The 16,256-nt window shown below is 38.1% G+C and overlaps 1 protein-coding gene and 1 long non-coding RNA gene across 4 annotated transcripts in view; one reads left to right on the forward strand and one right to left on the reverse strand.

Moving 5' to 3' along the window:
• The window catches only part of Borcs5 (BLOC-1 related complex subunit 5), an 89,613-nt gene that overhangs the window by 41,300 nt on the left and 32,057 nt on the right, over positions 1 to 16,256 (forward strand). The window lies entirely within an intron of this gene.
• LOC102015497 lies at positions 455 to 16,037 on the reverse strand. Its single transcript, XR_260073.2, has 4 exons — positions 15,864 to 16,037; positions 11,693 to 11,812; positions 3,317 to 3,436; positions 455 to 936 (listed from the first exon to the last, which is right to left on the reverse strand). It is a non-coding gene; the product is annotated as an uncharacterized LOC102015497 (long non-coding RNA).

Raw genomic sequence — 16,256 nt, forward strand, 5'->3', positions numbered from 1 at the left:
TTAAAGATAAGGTGGAATTTAAAGTTAGGTTTAATTCTAAAACCTGTTTAACCAGTTTTCAAATCTCTTTCCCTAACTTGAATTATATTAACTTCATCATAAAATTAAATATTTCTGTGCAAAATATATCCATGGTTTTCGATGACTCACATTGGTAGTGTGGAAGTCATTGCAGCATTGGAGGTATCGCTTCAGACAAGTATCGCTTCTGCTTGCTTGTCTTTGGTAATACCAGCTGCTTTCCTCTTGGTTTGGGCTCCTCAAGGGTTCCTTCCTGTAATGGCCCATCTCTTCCTAGTCTCACACGGGGCACCTTCCTGCTTCTGGGGAAACTGAAGCACAGAATTAGAATAGGGTAACAAATAATTACATAGTTTTTCCTTGAATATTCTCAACCAGCATATTCCATAAAGAGACATGTTTTCACAGCTGTGTGCTTTAGGTAGTGGGAAAAGTTTGAACTTTTATAACTTCGGTGTCTTCTACTGTGTGTCAGAGGCAGTGACACACATGCTTAGTGGACTCAATGTGAAAACCTCTTAGCTTAGCCTTGGGATAGAAATCTTGATGTTTATGGTCACGTAGGGATTCAAATACGTTATCACGGTGAACTTGAGACCAGGGATCAGAGAACCAACTCATGGAGCTGCTGTGTAATGGTTTAATTACCCTAGATCGATCAAACGTGGACTGAGTGATGATGGGATGTTTTTACGTTACTGCTAGGAGAAAGGAACAAAGTCCCAGGCTTGGTTTGTTGACCTTTGGTATTGCTTTTATCTTGTGGCTCCATATAACTGCCTTTGCTGAATCTTCAAAAGGCTGCCGTCAAGTGATTGTATAGATAAGGGCTCATTCAGTACTTCTACAAGGAGAGCCCATATCTTCAAATGTGGGTGACGTAAGTTTACTTCAGAGACAGGAATGAGTTCGGTTCTGTGGAGAGATATGAAGAGAATGTGTAACTCTCCTTAAAAGAAAAATAAATTTAAATTAAGAATTTTGTAAGGGGGAAAGTAGAATGGAGTAACTGGGCATTTGACTCTTAGAAGTTATTAAAGATCTTTCAGCTGAGGCCCAAGGGAGCACTGTCTTAGTCTTTTTGTTCAGCGGCAACAAAATGCCTGAGAATGTGTAAGTTATAAAGAGCAGACGTTTATTTCTTGTCATTTTGGAGCCTGGGAAGTCCAAGATCAAGAGACAAATTTGTCATCTGGAGAGGGTCCAGTCTCTGCTTTCAAGATAGTGTCTTCATAGGGGAGTAATACTTTGTCTTCCACATGGCAGGAGGGCAAAAAAGGGAATGCCCTCCTTCATGTCCTTTTATAAGGGCACCTAACCCCATTTGTGGGAAGAGAAGTATTCACGGCTATGTGAATTTTGGAGGAGTCATATTCAAACAATAGCAAGTAGCAGTTGTGTGTTAGCAGAACTCATCCAAATGTCGGCATTCCTCATTATAATAAGAACAATATAATAAGAACATTATAAGAAGGAAATAACAGGCCCATATAGAGACCTCTTTGTGTAAGTCGAGATAAGGGCTTTCTCACAAGGACCTTGACAGGTAGCTGGGGAGAGCAGGAATCTTAGGGCTAATCCTCAACGTGCATTCTGTGGTAAAGGCCCAAAGTGAACCAGTAACCAAGTGCGTTCTCGAGGTACAGCCCACAGGGAAGGACTTGGTCTCAAATGAACTATATTGCTACTGAAAACATGTTGGTCCCAAAGTATTAGCAAATCTCAGTAAGCAAAACTGCCTAAGCATAAGTTAGGAGGAAAGTAGTATTTTTAATAAGTTCTGCAAGTAAGTCGTCGAATCATGGGCATTACAATTTCAAGAACTGGCGACACCTTAGAGCTCTCATGGTTTGGCTACTTTATCTCCTTTGAACTGCAGTTTCTGCCATCAGAAACCATTAATGTACAGCATTTTTTCTTTCCATTAATTCCAGCACTTATTTCCATCACTGTGGTTTTTTAAAGTCGTGACTGTAATTACAATGACTTACTCAGTATAGGGGATAATCTGCCTCCCAAGATCACATTGACATTTAAACAAGATATTGTTTTTCTGATTCATGAAATGAAAAGAAAGTACTTTTTTTTTTCTTTTTTGGTTTTTCTCCGGTACCGGGAACCGAACTCACAACCTTGTGCTTGCCAGGCAGGCACTTTGCCGCTGAGCTAAATCCCCAGCCGCGAAAGTACTTTATATAGTGCCTAACATATAGTGAAATTTTAGTAAGTTATAGTAACATGGATTTTTGTTTACAGGGAACCACAATGTATAAATTAATCCTTATTTAATCTTTCAGCTACCTTTAAGGTTTATAGTATAATCCCTTTTACTGATATGGAAGTCAAAGTTAAGTCTGACTGTCAGATTTTCTGGCTGATTTAAGCAGATAAAGAATTCAGTAAAGGGTAGTGGGTAGCCTTCAGAATCCCCAGAGAGCTCTGGAATCATACTGTGGGCTATGTGGTCAAGTATAATGATGGAAATCCTAGCTGGGCATTGGTAGCACATGCCTGTAATCCCAGCACTCTGAAGAGGCTCAAGCAGGAGGATCTCAGGTTTGAGTTTAGCCTTGGCAGTTTAGCAGTTTAGATCCTGTGTCAAAATTAAAAAAAAAAAAAAAAAAAATTAAAGGCTGAACGGTAGCTTAGTGTAAAGGCCCCGGGTTCACTTCTCACGGGGGGAGGGGGCGGGAGTCCACAGAACTGAGCCTGCGCCACCACTTTGCCCCAGTCAGCCCTGGCTGGCATTAGACTGGACTTTGCCACAAGTTTGCTTCTGCTGCTGCCTCAGCAGCACTTCCCTGGAAGTTGCTGTTACAGGGAATGCACCTGGTAGAAGCCCCTATTTTGCTACATTTGCTCCCAGTTTTGAGTGTAGGGTGGGTATGCAGATGAGCAGAACTTCTGTTGGCAAGGCAGGTGGGTAAAAAAGACTCTTGTTCTTCAGCTTCTTGGAATAATAGGCCAGGAGGCTTGCATATGTGACAGGTTTTTTTTTTTTGGTTTTTTTTCTCTGGTACTGGGAACCGAACTCATGACCTTGCGCTTTGCCAGGCAGGCTATGTGACAGTTTTGTTGCCAGCTCCTTGGGTCTTAACTCTCTAAGGAAGGAATACTTTGTTCGTATTTCCTTTTAATTGGGCATAACCGGAGTAGATAGAAATTGAGATTGTTTCCTTACTAGGAGACTTCATATGTGGAAAAATTAGGGGTTTTTTTTGTTTTGTTTTGTTTTTTTCTGAAACCAATTTTGTTCTCAGAAATTACAATATCTGTTATAAGTTAACAGTGTTACCTTGGCATTTGAAGCCACTAATAAGTAAGAACTTGCTTTCCTCAGTGTAAACAATCCTGTTTCCCATTAATCACTGGAGGACAGAGTATGTGATTCTTCCAGGAATCCATGAGTTAACACCTGCAAGAAGGATAACTCCTTTGAGCAAGAAAAGTTCTGGCATGAGTATCTCGGCCTCCTCCTCCGTCCTTTGCTAGTACTCCTTTTGATTTATTTAAAGTGATTCATTTTTGTTGCAAATCTCAAAGGAGGGGTGTTAATTTATTAGTTTCAGATCCCTAACTTGATGCCACATTCCCCATCCTGTCATTTGTCCTAGTATGCTCCACAAGGTCAGTATTTGTAAGAAATTGTGTATATTTCAGACTGCTGTAAGTAATGTGTTAAAAGACAATTTTCAGAAGAAAGTTTCAGTTCCAGAAAGCAGACTTTTAGAAAGTAAACAAGCCTTTTGTGCTCCAAACAACTTTATCTGGTTCTGGGTTATTGGTGGTTCAGAAATGGAGAACACCTGGGTTTGGAGAGTGCCAGCTGCCAAGTTGTGGGGAGGACCCACACGGCCCATTCTTACAGGCTGGCATTCATTCTTCCAGACAAGTGAGACAGAGTGGGCTTTCTGCCTTCATGCAGCGAGAGCTGTTGAAGGATTTTCCCATCAGATGGTGAATGTTTATAATGTTTGTTTATTTTATTTTCATACTGAGTGAGGGTTTTCTGAATTTAAATACTTTCCTTTTTGTAAATAATTTTCAATGAGTCCTGATCCTGGGTTAAAAGAAGCATGGCGTAACAGTTTAGATTAATACTTCATTCTCCTTCCTTAGAAACATGAAATTTTGGAAGTTTAAACTTCTAAAACATGATTCAATTCTTGTTTTCAGAGGAGGAAATGAAACTTATTTTTCCTTTGTTTATCATTATATAGTTTTCATTTTGTTTCCTATTGATCACATTTTTCCCCCTCTGCCTCCTTATTAGAGGAGTACTGTGGAATATTTTTGTTAAGGAAAAATTAAAATCAGTGTACCCAACTTTATTATAAAATGCTCATACCTAAAATTTATCAAGTTCCTAATTTTTTGAGCATACAGCTCTGTGGCATTAAGTACATTCACGTTGTTGTTCAGTGTCACTGCATCCATCTCCAAAGCTTTTCCATTATCCTAAATTGATAATTTTCGATTATCCCGTTATCCCAAATCTGTACCCAGTAAACAGTAACTTCTCAAGCCCCTTACCCCTAGCCCTGACAAACATTATTCTACTTAGTTTCTCATGAATTTCACTATGCTATTTACCTCATGCAAGTGGAGTCATACAATATTTGTCTTTGTTTGGGCTTATTTTAACAGTGTTTCGAAGGTTCACTTAGGTTCTAGCACATATCAGAATTTTGTTCTTTATTTAAGCTTAAATATTACTCCATTTTGTATACTGGGTTTTATTTATCCATTTGTCAATCACTAGACCTCTGGGTTGTTTCTGCCTTGTCTTTTGTATTAGCCTGCTTTCCATTACTGTTACAGAATATTGTACCTGATAGAATCAACTTCAAAAGAAGAAAGGTTAATTTTGGCCCATAGTTTTAGAAGTTTCAGCCCATGATCAGTTGGTTGTGGGCGTGTGGCAAGGCAGCATATCATAGTGGGAATTCATGACAGAGGAAGCCTATTTGCCTCATAGCTGGGAAGAAAAAGGAAGGAGGAGGAGCTAGGGTGCCATTATCCCATCAAATGCGCACCTCCCAGGACCTACCTTCCTTGCACAGGCCCCATTTCTTAAAGCCATGTTGGGGATCAAGCCTTTAATACATAGGCTTTAATACATAGGCTTTAATACATGGAAGACATTCAAGGTCTGCACTTACAGCAGCTCTTGGGAATAGTGCTGCTCAGAGGTGTTTAGATAGGTGTTTAGTCTCTGCATTAGTTCTTTTGGGTATCACTAGAGTGGAATTGCTGGTTGAGGTGCTAATTCTGTGTGTTTTTCCTGTACTTTTCATTATAGTAAAATACATTTAACATAAAATTTACCATCTTAACCATTTTTTAAAATACAGTTCAGGGGTAGTAAGTGTATTCATATTGTTGTGCACCTGTCACTGCCATCCATCTCCAGAACTCTTGTCAGTTTGTGAAAAATGAAACTCTGTGTCCATGAAACAGTAACTTCCCATTTCCCCTCCTTCCAGCCCCTGGCAATTACTATTCTGTGTTATTTTTCTATGAGTTTGACTATTCAGTGTATCTCACGTAAAGGGAATCATGCAGTGATTCTTTTCTTGTGGCTGACTTATTTCATATAATGTGATATCTTCAAGATTCATCCATGTTGTGGCATAAGTCAGAATTTCCTTAGTCCTCTGTGTGTGTGTGTACACATGTATGTGTGTACGATATATATAGTATACTATGTACATATATAGTGTATATATGTATATATTATAAAATGAATAAAAGAAATTCTTCAAAATGAATAAAAGAAATTCCTTTTTAAAGAGTATACATTTTGCCTATCTATTCACCCATCAGTGGAAATTTGAGTTGTGTTTTCATCTATTGTGAATGATACTGCTGCTCTGTGGACATACGTGTATAAATATCTCTTTAAGACACTGCTTTTTAATTCTTTTGGATACATATTTAGAGTTGGAATTACTAGGTCATATGGTAAATCTGTGTTTAGTTGTTTTCTTTCCTCCAGTAGGTATATTATTTTATATCCCTCTGACAATGCAGAAGTGTTGTATGTCCATACTAACACTTACTTTCTGTGTGTAGGGTTTTTTGTTTTTTTTTTTTTGTGTGTGTGTGTGTGTTTTGAAAGTAGGCATCCTAATGGGTGTGAGATAGTGTCTTGTTTTAGTATTGAATTGGAATTTTCTGATTATTAATGATAATTAGACATCTTTTCATGTGCTTATTGGCCATTTATATAGCATCTTTGGAGAAATATCTATTCAACTCCTTTGCCTATTTTTGAATTGTTCTTGTTCCTGTTACTAAGTGTCTATATTCTGATTATTAATTCTTTACCATATATATATGGTATATATTTGGTATAGATGATATATATTTGGTATAGATGGTATAGATGGTATATATTTATATATATATATAAAAATATAAATGGAGTGAGGTAGCTCAGTGCTGGAGTGCTTATCTAGCATGCATGAGGCCTTGGGTTCAATCCTCAGCACTACAAAAAACAAAACAAAACAAAAAAACAGAATCCCATTTTGTGGGTTGTCTTTTTACTCTATTGATAGTGTCTTTTGATGTGTGACATGTCAAAATCTTCATAAAGTCCAATTTGTCTATTTTTCTTTTGTTTTCTTCGCCTTTTTGTGTCATCTAAGAAGTCATTGCTAAATTCAGTATCATGAAGCTCTTGCCTTATACTTTCTTCAATAGGAAACTATAGTAAAACCAATAACCATTTTATTGTTTTAGGTCTTACGTTTAGGACATGAATCCATTTTAATTTTTGCAAATGGTGTTAGATAAAGGGCCAACATCATTTTTTTTTTGCATATAGATATCTAGTTTTCTTAGCACCTTTTATTGAAAAGACTGGTTCTTTGCTAGTTGGATTTGGCATCTTTGTCAAAAATCATTGAATTATATGTATGAGGGTTATTTCTGGCCTGTGTAATGTGTCAATCTATATGTCTGTGTTTATGCCAGTATCACACTGTTTTGTTTACTGTGCCAGTTATCTTCATTGTCAGCATGACTGGATTCAGAGACTCCTGAAGGGATAGTTGGATCATGGGGCACTATATGCATCAGTGGACTGACTGGTCCACTGACATTCACAGCTGAAGGTGCTGTTGGGAAACGCACAGACGGAGAGGTTACTGGGTGCGTCATGCCTTTGGTGGGTATGTCTTGCTGGCATGCTGATCCTTGCTCTGCTTCCTGTCCACCATGAAGCGAGCAGCTTTGCTCTGCTATGCCCTTCTGCCATAATGTTTCTGTCTTGGGGCCCTCCAGTCATGGACCATGAGCCAAACACACCTCTCCTCTTTTAAGTTGTAAGTGTTGAGTATTTTGTCCTAACAGTGGGAAAGCTAATACAGTTACTGTAGTTTTATAGTAAGTTCAGAATTTAGAAAGTGTGAGTCCTTCATCTTTGTTCTTTTCAGGATTGTTTTGGCTTTCAGGATCTCTTGTGATACAGTGTGAATTTTAGGATAGTTGTTATTTCTTCAAAAAATGTCCTTGGGATTTTAAAAGGGATTACATTGATCTGCTGATGTCTAAATATTTTATTTTATTTTATTTTATTGATATGATGGCAGATGAAGTTGTTTTCTTAATTTCCTTTTGGGATTATTTATTGTTAGTCTATAAAATGCAGCTGATTTTTTTTTTCCAGTACTAAGAATTGAACTCACAACCTTGCACCTGCCAGGCAGGTGCTGTGCTGCTGAGCTATATCCCCAGCCCCCCGCTGATTTTTTTGAGTGTTGATACTTTACTGAATTTTTTTTTACAGTATTAGTTCTAGCAATATATTTATAGACTCTGTATATAAGATCATATCCTCTATGAACAGAAATAATTTTACCTCTTTCTGTCCAATTTGGATGCCTTTTATTTCTTTTCATGCTTAATTGTTCTGGTTAAAACTTCCAGTACTGTGTTAAAGAGAAGTAGTGAAAATAGGCATTCTTCCTTTTTTCCCATTAGTGGAAAAACTTTTAGTTTAGTTGTCCACATCACTGCCCCAAAACCTTGCATATGCTGGGTAGGCACTGTACCACTGAGCAGCATTCCCAGTTCTTCACACTGAGTGCAGTGTTTATGGTGGGCTTCTCATAACAGGTTTTAATTAATGTTACAATAATTTCCTCCTATTTTTAGTTTGTTGAATGTTCTTTTAACCAAGCAAAGGTGTTGAATTTAGTCATAAACTTTCTCTGCATCATTTGAAATGATCATGAGTTTTTTTCTTCCCTTCAGTCTTTTAATGTGGTATATTACACTGATTTTCATATGTTCAGTCACCATCTCATGCTAGGAATAAATCTCACTTGGTCATGGTGTATAATCCTTTTAATATGTTCCTGAATTCGATTTGCTATTGTTTTGTTGAGGATTTTTCCATCAGTGTTCATAGATGATATTGGTCTGTAGTTTTCTTGTGTTTTTATCCAGCTTCGATAATGCTATAATACATACTTGCCTCTTAGTTGAATTTGGGTATGTCCCCTCCTCTTTAGAAGAGAATTTTGAGAAGGTTTAATGCCATTTCTTATTTTAAATGATTGATAGACTTCACCATTAGAACTGTTATATTCAGGGCTTTTCTTTCTTCAGAGATTTTTAATTATTTATTCAACTTCCTTAGTAGTTACTGGTCAGATCAGATTTTTCTGTTTCTTTTGTGGTTTAATCTTAGCATGTTCTATGTTTCTAGGAATTTACTTTTATCTAGGTTATCAAACTTATTGTTGTAGAGTTACTCATATAAAAACCTCTTGATTTCCAAAGAGTTGATGATGTTCCCACTTTCATATTTGATTTTAGTAATTTGATGGCTGGGGGTGTAGCTCAGTGGAAAAGTGCCTAACATGTGCTAAGCCCTACATTTGATTCCAGTGTCAACAAAACAAAGAAAAAGAATGATTTTAGTAATTTGAGGGTTTTTTTCCTTAGTGTCTCTAAAAAAAAAGTTTGATAATTTTAATGATCTTTTCAAAGAGTCAACTTTTGGTTTTGTTGACAGTTTTTCTGTCCTTTTTTTTTTTTTTTTTCCCCGTTGGTCTTTTTGAGACAAGGTTTCACTGTGCAGTTCAGGCTGCCCTTGAGCTCACTTTGTAGCCCAGGCTGGCCTCGAACTCGCAGTGATCCTTCTGCCTCAGCCTCCTAAGTGCTGGGATTACAGGTGTGTGCCACCATGCCCAGCTCCTATTTTTAATATCGCTATTAGTTAATAATTAATTCTGAGCCTGGGCTACAAAGTGAGCTCAAGGCCAGTCTAAACTTCATAGTGAGACCCTTTCTCAAAAAGACCAAAAAAAAAAAAAAAAAAAAATTTAATTCTGTCCTTCTGCTACCTGTGGGTTCAGATTTTCTTTTTCTAAATTGTTAAATTGTAAAGCTAGGTTACTGATTTGAGATTTTTTTTTTTTTTTAATGTAAGCTTTTTCTCGCCTCTACTGGTGATTGAACCAGGGTACCTGAGCTACATCCTCAGCTTTTTTTTTTCTCTTCTTTTTCAGACAGTTTAAGTGACAAATTGCCCAGGCTGTGTTCAGGACTGTGATACACATGTGCACTGTAGCTTTAAAACTCCTCTGTAGGGCAGTTCACTGCATCTCCTAAATTTTGGTATGTTGTATTTTCATCTCTAGGTGTTTTAAAATTTCCCTAGTGATTCCTTCTGATGAATTTCTTGCTTTTTTCTTTTTTTTTTCCGGTACCGGGAATCGAACTCACAACCTCGCGTTTGCCAGGCAGGCGCTGTGCCACTGAGCTAAATCCTCAGCCCCTTCCTTCTGATGAATTTCTTAAGGGTATAATGTTTAATCTCCACAAGTTTGTGGATTTTCCAGTTTTCCTTCTGTTACCGATTCCTAATTTCATCTCATTGTGAGAGAAGAATCTTTGTATGATTTGTATCGTATAAGATCTATTGAATATGTAACCTAACATATGGTCACATCCTGGAAAGTGTCTCCTTGAGAAGAATATGTGTGCTAGGGCTGTAAGATTCTGTGGCTATAAGACACAGTGTTTTGTGTCTAATAAATCTACTTGCTTTATTGTGAGTTGCTCTTTTACTTATGTTGCTTTCTTACTTTCTCTCTGATCGTCCTCTCCAGTATTAAAAGTGGGCTATTGAAGTCTCTGGTTATTATTGTGGATCTATTTCTCTCTCCAATTCTGTCAGGTTTTGTTTTTTTTGTTTTCTTCCGGTACCGGGAATCGAACTCACAACCTTGTGCTTGCCAGGCAGGCGCTGTGCTGTTGAGCTAAATCCCCAGCCCCTCTGTCAGTTTTTGCATCATAAATTTTGACAGTGTGTCATTATTTGTCATTTATAATTTTTCTTGCTATAGCAAACATTTTCTTAACATGTTTTTTGTCTCTTGTAATCTTTTTGATTTAAAGTATATTTTGTCTGAAATCTGTATAGTTACCCCTGCCTTCTGTGTTTTCTTCTTTACTCTTTGCATGGAATACCCCCCACTCCCAATCCTTTCATTTTCAAAATTAGTCTCTTGGAGGCAAGCATGTAGTTGGATCACATTTTTTATTCCATTCTGCCAATCTCTTATCTTTTGATTGGAGTGCTTAATCCATATACATTTGAAGTTATTATTGATAAGTGGGACTTATATAACGTTGCTATTTGTTTCATGTATGCCTTATGTAGTGATGGCCAACCTTTTAGAGCTTTAAATGATAACAGGTAGCTAGCTGTACACGTATGCCATAGATTCACCATCACTGCCTTATATAGCATTTTTATTCCTCATTTATTATATAGACATCATGTGTGTTTAGTTGATTTTGAACAGTGAAATGTTTAAATTCCTTTATCATTTCCTTTCATGTATATTCTATAGCTATGTTCTTCGTGGTTACCATAAGGGTTGTGTTTGATATCCTAAAGTTATAGTACTCATTTTAATTTATGAGCCTGACTTCAGTAACATACAAAGAAATGCTCTTTTACTGCTCAGTTCCCACCCTTTTCAGTTGTTGGATGTTACAGTGTTATATCTTTATACGTTGTATATACAGAAATATGAACTAATACTTTTATTTTGCAGTGCTAGGGATGGAACCCAGAGCCTTTATACTGAGGTACGTTGCTAGTCTTTATTTTTTTTTTTTTTTGAGACAGGGTCTTCGTGAGTCATAAGTTGCCCAGGTTAGGCTGGAACTTGTGAGCTTCTGTCTCAGCCTCCTGGAACATTTTATACAAAAATAATGAAATTGCTAAGAAATCCCATTCACAATAGCTACCAAATTTTTTTTTAAGGAATAAGTTTAACTGAGGAAAGGAATGATCTCCACAGTGAGAATCACAAACCACTAATGAAAGATACTAAAAAGGATACACAGTCAAAAATGGAAAGACGTCCCATGTTCATTGGTTGGAAGAATTAATGTTGCTAAAATATACATACTATCCAAATCTATCTATAAATTCAGTGTATTTCCTATCAAAATACCAAAGACATTCTTCACAGGAGAAAAAAATGTCTAAAATTGAAACCACAGAGACCTAGAATAGCTAAAGCAACCCTCAGCAAAAGGAGGAAAGCTGTAGGTATCACAATACTTCAGTTCAAAACATACTGCAAAATTGGAGTAGACAAATAGCGTGATACTAGTATACAAAAACAGACATACAGACCAGTGGATGACAGCAAGGAGGAGATGCTCATTTGACAGTTTTTAGAGGATTTAGTCCATAGTTGGCCCCAAGACAGAAGCAGCATGCTGGTAAGGCCTGGTGAAGGACAGCTGCTCTTCCCTTGACAGCCAGGAAGCAGAGAGAGAAAAGAAAGGAGCTGAGACAAGAATACATCCTTCCACATCATGGCTGCAGTGACCCACCCCTTCTCCCTCTTTCTCTCTCGCTCTCCCCCTCCCTTTCCCCTCCTCCTTCCCTCTCATTCTGGGATACGGTATCATGAAGTCACTGAGTTGTCCAGGCTTGGCTTCAACTTGTGATCCTCCTGCCTCGGGCTCAGAGTGCTGGGATTATGGGTGTGTATCACCATGCCCAGTGATGATTATAACTTTTTAATGGCTCAACAAAAGAAAAAAATTTTATACTGAGATGTAGATATGCCATAACATTAGTTGTTGAATCTAGATAGTGGTGTTTGGGTATGCTTTTCCCCCTACCTTTGTATAATTTGAAAATTTTCATAATAAAACGTAAAAAAGAAAAATTGTAACTATAAATAATTACAAAATTATTTAAAGATGATTTCAAGAATGGTATATAATTCATTCCATATTAGTAATAATGGTTTAATTATTAGAGTGTAGGAAAGAACTTAAATGGGTATAAGTCCAGGAGCCCTCACAGCCCGGGTGAGGCGTGTGAATGAGTAGGGTTGTGCGAGCGAGACAGCAGGGAAGCGGTAGGTTGAGGGCACGGGAGAATGCACCTGTAAAGCGTTCTTCAAAAATCAAAACCTTTGAACCGTGTGTGTTCAGAATAAAATGCTCCCAATGAGTGACAGCTTTTGTTCTCCTCAAAATGACAGAATTTACCATCTCTAAATTTATTCAGCTTTCTGTCCTCCTCCTCCTTTATCAAAAGATACGGGAGAGGATCAACCATCAATACAAGGGAGATGGAGATGGTTTGCTCGCCCGGTATAGTGAGAGTAAAATGTATTCATTGTCTCCACAATTTGCCTGATTTGCCATCATTTTGTCAATTCAGTAGAAAAAGTGGCCTGTTTTTTTTTTTTTTTTTTTGTCCACTGTCCTATCTTGTTTCTCTTGTGGCCCAGGGCAGGATTTATGACAGATTTTGAAGATTTGCAAGTCAAGGAAGCACCTTCTGATGATAGATCCATGTACCTGGGTTTTGCTTGTAGATGGTTAGGCAAGGGTACGGTTGTGGCTTGGTAGAATGACTTGAAGTGTAATACTTTTTACTTTGAAGTTGGCTAGGCAATTTAAACACGTTAGTGTGCTTTTTAGACCCGGCAACCTTCTCAAATCCTACCCTTGTCCCTTTCTGCATTAAGGGTTTTGTTCTGTCAGCTAAGCTTGGTCTCTTGGCTCTCTGTTTCAGCCTTCTGACCCTGTCACTTTCCTCCTCTGGACTGCAACAGTCTGCTCAAGCACTGGAGATAATGCGATAAAGATAATGCATTCATCTTGGAAGATCAGGTCCAGACTGGGACAGGGCCTCCTGCTTGGGGTGGAGAGGGGCACATGTAGCACAGAGACCCCAGGAAACTTTCTTCTCTCAAGTCTTCTCCAGGTCTCTCCTGGGAGTCCTGCATCCCTGTGCTCTGACTTCAAGATCTTTTATATGTGAAGTGCTGTTTGAGGCACAAAAGTTGAAGAGATGAAACAACACACGGTCTCCTCAACCACTGTACGATATTACCACACTTTGAGGTGTGTGTGTGTGTGTGTGTGTGTGTGTGTGTGTGTGTGTGTGTGTAGGACTAGAGCTTAAACCCAGGCCCTTTGCACTGAGCTGCATCTGCAACCCTTTATTATTTTTTAGTTTGAGACAGTTGCTAAGTTGCTCAGGTTGGGCGCAAAGTCCTGCCTCAGCTTCCCAGAGTGTATTACCACACTTTTAGTCACCTTGGAGAAAAAACTATTTTAAGGTGTGTTGGCCATGTAAGCCTTGGTGAGAATGAAGGACATAGAACTGGTTTTTAGAGAGAATGGGGTGCCTGGAGTGGAAGAGAGAACTGCCTAAGAAGACCTTACTGATATTAATGGGAAAGACCTTGATTATTTTTTGTTAAAATGAGTTTATTTATTTAAAAAGTTTTTAAGGAGAAATGCATTCATTTGGTTTTTAAAATTGTGTTAAAGATAGATGTGGTGACCCTGACCCACACCTTTAATCCCAGCACTCTTGGGAGATTGAAGCAAGAGGATCATGAGTTTGCGCCCTGCCTAGGTATCTTAATAGCACTCTGTGTCAAAATAAAAAATGAAAAGCGCTGGGCATGCAGCTCAGTGAGAAGGCCCTGGTGCAGTCCCCAGCACTGGGGAAAAAGGGTAGAAGTGTACTGTCAAGGTGTCTCTCTCCGTCCTTGCTCACTGACTTAATTCTGCTAAATGGTTCTTTATGTAAACATAAGTAAATTTGAACATATATTTTACTTGTACCCTTCCCATTTTGACACAGTGATCACACACTCCATTTTATATATACTTTTTAGTACTCTTATCTTATGGATATTTTTTCCATGAGAGTACTTAGAGAGCTTTTTCATTCTTTCTTAGGTTCATATATTATTTATGGATATACTAAGACTTAACATGTCCCTTATTGGTGGACATGGGGGCTGTTGCTGACCTTTTCCTGTTACTGTCTCTGCCACAGTGAACATTCTTACATGGACATTAAATGTCATTTAGCATGTGTGGTAATGTATGTGTAAATTCCTAGTAGGAAATTACTAGATCCACACCAAAGTACCCTCCATAGCGATGTCAACAGTTTACATACTAGTCAGCAAAGACTGTTTCTTCACAGTGCACCTATAGGAGGTTTTTCATGCTTTTGGATTTTTACCAATTTGACAAATAAGAAATGGGCTTGTAATGAAATTTTCATTTTGTTTTGTTGTTTTCTGTTTTGAGATAGGGTCTCGCTGTGTCATTCAGGCTGGCTTTGAACTCACTATGTAGACAAGGCTGGCCTCAAACTTGTGATCCTTGTGCCTCAGCCTCTCCCGTGCTGTGCAGTGAAGTTTTGTTTTTGTTATGGATGAGTTGTGCATCTTCTGCTTAAGGCATTGGTATTTCATTTTTTATGAAATGCCTTTCCATATCCTTTGTTAGTTTTTCTTTTTCTTTTTCTTTTTTGCCAGTTGCTAGGAACTCTTCATATATTAAGAAGATTACCCTTTGCAAACATTTTCCTCAGATTTTCAGATTTTTTAACTTGTATTTTTCACCATGAAGCATTTTACTATTGTTGAATTTATCCATGTTTTCTTTATAGCATTATCATGGCCCACTATTGATAGTACAGAATCATTCATTCCTCTTTCCTTGATGTTTCCTTCCTCTTCTTTCACTCTTAAACCGATAGCAAAGATTTCCCCCTGGTTTGCTGTCCTGGTCCTACATTTCTTGCCATTGGTAAGCTATCTATTGATAATTTTATTAGATTTATTAGCCTGAAAAATTCCCCTTCCTTTGTATAGGCACTCTGGGAAATTGGCATTTTCTTATTAAATAATATGATCCTGTACTTGCATTCTTGGACATGTATCTCAGAGACATGAGAAGCTATGTTTATACAAAAACATATGTGTATGACTGCTCATAGCTGCTTTATTTGTAGTAGTCCCAAAGTGGAAACAGTCCAAGTATCCTTCAGTGGGCTCATGGTTGAACATACTCTGGTATACACATACTATGGAATACTAAGAAATAAAAAAACAAATTAATGGTACATCAATGATGTATAAAAATGTCTTCTGCCTTGCACCTGTAAAATAAAAGTGTCTAATCTATTATGTTGGTAAAAACTCCATACACCAAAGGTTACGTACTGTATTATTCTGTTTATGTAACATTTTCATGTGATGGAACTTTTTAGAATCTGACTGTGTGGGTGGATACATGAACCTACACATACGAAAAAATGTATGGAACCAAATACATAAATGAGTATAAATAAAATGGGGAAATCTGAGTATTAGTAGATTGCATCAATGTCAGGATCCTGGTTATGACATGATATTAGAGATTACCATTGTGGGAAACTGGGTAAAGAATGTACAGATCTTAATAAAATTTTCAGTAAAAAAAACATAAATCCCTCATTACACTACTACCAAATTCACCCAAGGCACTACCTGGATATATGTTCAGTTCGAGCAGCTGATAAGCTTCTGTGTTAGGACTGCAGTGGATCAGCCAGTGTGTGATGCAGGGCTTCCAGCTCTGCCATCTGTTCTTCAGTCCACGACAGACCTGAGAGCACTGACCAGCACGGCAGAGGCTTCTCTGGGTGGGGCCTGTCCTGTCAGCCATCTTTGGGGGAGAAATCATTGGCTTAAGCCCCAATGCATCAGAGCAGTGAGGGCTTGAAGTTGGTTCATGGAACACTGCAGTGGATAAGATAAGCTTTGATGGGGCAGGTCTGCCCGAGTGATGCCCCAGCATGGGCCCCATGGTAACCTGTATTCCCTGTGCCTTGCACTGTGCCACTGGCTCTAGTGTGAGTCGGCATGGCATGCATGGTGGTT

Source organism: Chinchilla lanigera, unplaced genomic scaffold, assembly GCF_000276665.1.
Source record: "Chinchilla lanigera isolate Chin_1 unplaced genomic scaffold, ChiLan1.0 scaffold00012, whole genome shotgun sequence".
Lineage (NCBI taxonomy): Eukaryota > Metazoa > Chordata > Mammalia > Rodentia > Chinchillidae > Chinchilla > Chinchilla lanigera.